General features: G+C 42.5%; 1 long non-coding RNA gene across 1 annotated transcript; it reads right to left on the bottom strand.

The window, feature by feature from the left end:
- Positions 1-1,281: 1,281 nt before the first annotated feature.
- Positions 1,282-3,770, bottom strand: LOC140591714 (uncharacterized). The gene is made up of 8 exons (XR_011992021.1): positions 3,615-3,770; positions 3,202-3,511; positions 2,981-3,100; positions 2,735-2,887; positions 2,536-2,638; positions 2,297-2,450; positions 2,069-2,205; positions 1,282-1,973 (listed from the first exon to the last, which is right to left on the bottom strand). It is a non-coding gene; the product is annotated as an uncharacterized lncRNA (long non-coding RNA).
- Between the last annotated feature and the right edge of the window lie 1,335 nt (positions 3,771-5,105).

Here is a 5,105-nt window from a genome sequence, read left to right as displayed (position 1 = left end):
CCCATCGGCGTGTCTGTGTGTGCTTGTGCACATGAGCACAAGCACATGGTTCAATGTAACTGTAGCAGCTTATTCCATTTATTCATTGTGCACATACACACATACACTCACCTAAAGGATTATTAGGAACACCATACTAATATGGTGTTTGACCCCCTTTCGCCTTCAGAACTGCCTTAATTCTACGTGGCATTGATTCAACAAGGTGCTGAAAGCATTCTTTAGAAATGTTGGCCCATATTGATAGGATAGCATCTTGCAGTTGATGGAGATTTGTGGGATGCACATCCAGGGCACGAAGCTCCCGTTCCAACACATCCCGAAGATGCTCTATTGGGTTGAGATCTGGTGACTGTTGGGGCCATTGTAGTACAGTGAACTCATTGTCATGTTCAAGAAATCAATTTGAAATGATTCGAGCTTTGTGACATGGTGCATTATCCTGCTGGAAGTAGCCATCAGAGGATGGGTACATGGTGGTCATAAAGGGATGGACATGGTCAGAAACAATGCTCAGGTAGGCCGTGGCATTTAAACGATGCCCAATTGGCACTAAGGGGCCCAAAGTGTGCCAAGAAAACATCCCCCACACCATTACACCACCAGCAGCAGCCTGCACAGTGGTAACAAGGCATGATGGATCCATGTTCTCATTCTGTTTACGCCAAATTCTGACTCTACCATTTGAATGTCTCAACAGAAATCGAGACTCATCAGACCAGGCAACATTTTTCCAGTCTTCAACTGTCCAATTTTGGTGAGCTCGTGCAAATTGTAGCCTCTTTTTCCTATTTGTAGTGGAGATGAGTGGTACCCGGTGCGGTCTTCTGCTGTTGTAGCCCATCCACCTCAAGGTTGTGCGTGTTGTGGCTTCACAAGTGCTTTGCTGGATACCTCGGTTGTAACGAGTGGTTATTTCAGCCAAAGTTGCTCTTCTATCAGCTTGAATCAGTCGGACCATTCTCCTCTGACCTCTAGCATCAACAAGGCATTTTCGCCCACAGGACTGCCGCATACTGGATGTTTTTCCCTTTGCACACCATTCTTTGTAAACCCTAGAAATGGTTGTGCGTGAAAATCCCAGTAACTGAGCAGATTGTGAAATACTCAGACCGGCCCGTCTGGCACCAACAACCATGCCACGCTCAAAATTGCTTAAATCACCTTTCTTTCCCATTCTGGCATTCAGTTTGGAGTTCAGGAGATTGTCTTGACCAGGACCACACCCCTAAATGCATTGAAGCAACTGCCATGTGATTGGTTGATTCAGGGCTCTAGACTAACTTTTTGCACTGGTTGCACTGGTGCGCCTAACTTTTTTTCTTAGGTGCACCAGCACAAAAGTTAGGTGCACCCAAATTTTCAACCGCATCACATTTAACACCGCAGTTTTACAAGTTCACTTTATTTATTTATTTATTTGTTTGTTTGTTTTTTAATCGCTGTCCATATAGGCAATATTGACTTGTAAATGATTAACTAACAATCTGGTCAATATAAAGTTCTTTATTTGAAGGCAAGCACAATTCTACAAGAAAGGTAACTTACTGAAAAAGTGTTGGTGCTTAAAGTGCTTTACTGAGCTGAAATTTAAACTTAAAAAATCTCAAGATAAATTACCTAAAAAGAAAATCTAAATTAAGTGTTTTAAGGGCTTCAAACTGAACATCTCATGGCTCAATGTCTTATGGACTATCCTCCATTGCAGTCACATGCCCCTCGGATGACCAACTCCTGTAGTTTGGCCTTCTTGATCTTTGGCCTTGACTAAACCAGCTGGCCACACTCTCTCTAGCATCAAAATCTTCCAGACTTGGCCCCTCTACACTGATTCTTATCAGATCTTCCACTGTGTCTGAATGAAGGGATGCTCTAGTGTCTGATTTGATCCTCTTCTGTGCAGAGAACCCTCTCTCACAAACTGCAGCTGAGACAGGGAGGACCAGCATAATATGTACAAGGTGCAGGATGTTCTGAGAAAAAAAAATACATTCAAGAATTTATTTAAGCAATGTGTGTACGATAGCAAAACTGACACAATCTTACAAGAACATTAACAAAAACTGACCTTGTACTCTGAACAGTAGGGCTCTCTGGTCAACATAAGCTCCCAAAGGCTGAGGTAGGTCTTGTCTTTGAACATCCTGGCAATTAACAGCTTCAAGCCTACAAACTTCTTTTGCAAGCTCAGTGATTACACCATTTCTGAAAATGATGATTACACAGCTAATCAGTGTTCACATGAACAAAATATCTACCAACAGCACACATAATATTGTAGTAATCCACCAGCTACCTTCTCAGGACTGTGGAGAAGTGATCCAATAGAAATGCAAGGTCATCAGCACCATGGTCCACTAAGTCCTCTTGGTTCTCTGGCCAGCTATCATGATTGAAAATTTTGAAGCATTTGACAGCCTTAGTTGTGTCAGACTCAGAAGCACTCTCCCCTGTTGTAAGAACAAATACATTTTAGTAAATGAGTAACAATATTTCTTATCTACATGTGTTTATAAGACAGGTGACTACACTTGCCTAGGAGGCTACTGAATCTTGCTTTCAGATGTTTTACAGTGGATTTGATTGTTGCATCCATTACTCCTGCCAGCTTTGATGCCTCTCCTTTGAGTGTTATTGTCTGTGTGTTGCATAAACCATAAATAGAGATTGTGAGTTAGATATTAGAAATATTTGTAAAAATGGACTGTTCTAGGAGACAAAACCATACATATACCTGGAATTTGTAGATTGCCATTTCACCCTCATCCTGCTGTTGCCTTCTCTGCAGCCTCATGTCAGCCAGGAACTCTGACAGTTGTCCATTAGGCTTGGGTCTCACAACCATTGCCTCTGTGGTCACCAGCAGTTTTTCAAGGCCGCAAACTGCCTGTTTAGATATAACAGTGCAGTATTATTAACACAGCTGAAGATGACCACAAACACAATTCAAATTTACACATCCCACATTCATCTCCCTTACCTGAGGTAGGATGATCTCATTCCTCTGAAGTAGGAGGCTAAACTTACTAATGCCACTGAACACGTCTGCAATAAAATGGCAAAAGGCCACAAAAGTGGCATCTTCCATTGATTTCTTAACCTGTATCATACAACAGTAAAAAATAGTCACATAGAACACTGATGAACTAAATTCCTAAAAAAAAATAAAATGAAAGGAATATTCTGAAAGAATGCACTGGCCTTTGTAGCTCAGCCTGCAATGTCTGCATTGGCAGAGGAGCCTGCCAAATGGTCCACATGGTAGTACACAGCAGTGAACTGTCCTGGTTTAAGAAAGGTCTCCAGGGCCCTTGAAACATGTGGGAGCCACCTTGTCCCCTTCACCCCACTGGGCATCAGCACATTTACCCCCAAGTCAGCCCCAACGACCCTGAGCTCTCTCATTGATTTTGGGCTGAAATGGTAGGTCTTCCAAATTAAATGTAGAAGGTCGTACAATTGCCCCATCATTGGATTGTCCCTCTGCACTGACAACATTGCCAATTCCAATCTGAAAAGATAGTCAAATTTTAAATTTAGATACATCTACATTTAAATGAAAAAAACTCACAGTGACTTTAGGGTGTCAGTCATACCTTATCTTCTAGTCTTACCTGTGAGGCATACAGTGGAAAGGCACAATATGGTCACCTGCCTCTTGCTGCAGAAGTGCTATGACACCCCCTTTGCTGCCCAAATTAACAGCAGCACCATCAGCACCCAGAGCAATGATTTTCTCCAGCCAGTTACTGCACTGGTCCCCAAGAGCAGCAAATGCTTTCTTTGAGGCAGCATAAATTCCTAATTAAACAAATAAAAACGATAATACCATTTACTACCCAGATCAAGAGTTTATAATGCAGTCTATTTATTTATTTTTTCATTTTTAAGTATAAGAATATTATGGTTAATGCAGTAACGAGACGGTAGGCATATTATTGACATAGGCTCCATGACATGACATGGCTTACCTTGGGCATGAGCATGCTCGACCTCAATGTGTCCAATAAGTAAGTATATTCACCGGTCTTCCTCTCCTCAAGATACGACCGTACACAATGACGCATTCCTTTGTGGCGATATCTGTGTCTCCGTCGATCAGGAATGCCATGTACGCACTGTTCGCAATTTGCACAGACGTCTTTTTTTTCAATGTATCTGCGATGACTCCTATAAATTGGGCGCACGCGACACCATTGCTGTACGTCAGGTTTACGTTCAAGCCATTTTTCTTCATAAGAATTATTTTGGACTTGAATTTAGTGAAGGGAAGTTCTTCTTTTGCAATATTGTAGGCAACGTTAAACTTAATTATCATCTTGGCCTCGTCTGATGATCTGTTCGCTGCTGCCTGCCGCTGAAAGGCAGCGGGGAGAGGGGACACTTGAGCAGTGCATTTATCGCGGCATGTAATGTGTTTTATAGATGCATTGTGCTTTTTCAGCGTTTCAATTCTAAATGTATTAGAACCAGTCACAAATGCACTACTGCCGGCCATGGTCTTCCCACACTCTTTACAGTAAATACAGTGCATTATATTATCGGCTTTACTGTATCTTAGCCAGGGAAACTGGTCAAGCCACTCTTTTCGAAATGTATACACTTTACCCCTTTTAATTTCAGTGGGCTCGGACTCGATCGTATGTGGCTCATTATCTAATGCCGTCTCCGGACCAGGGCTTGCTATAACTTGGGAGGTTGATGGCTCCGTGTCAGAGCATTGGTTATGATTTTCGGACGGATCAGGCCCTAACTTAACATTCTTAACGAAAAAGCTGTCAATCGTTCTTTTCATCTTCTCTCATAATCCGCGGCTACATCCACTGTTTACCTGATGGGATACTCACCTCTCTCTGTCTGACTACATCACATGCATTTTCAAACGTACACACACGTACAGGAATATCTGGACCACGGCCAATCAGAGGGGGGGCGGGATCCGCCCTTCACTATCTCTGATTGGTTTAGACCACGATATGGGCCTAATGTGTGTCTGTTGTTGAACAACAGGGAGACTTTAAGAGTCACGGAGTTTCGTTTTTTTTCCCCCTCGAATGGCTGGTCGCACCGGTGCAACCTTTGATTTTTTTTAGTCACACCATTGA

This window comes from Paramormyrops kingsleyae, chromosome 6 (assembly GCF_048594095.1).
Source record: "Paramormyrops kingsleyae isolate MSU_618 chromosome 6, PKINGS_0.4, whole genome shotgun sequence".
Taxonomy (NCBI): Eukaryota; Metazoa; Chordata; class Actinopteri; order Osteoglossiformes; family Mormyridae; genus Paramormyrops; species Paramormyrops kingsleyae.
This window is presented reverse-complemented; position numbering and strand designations above follow the sequence as displayed.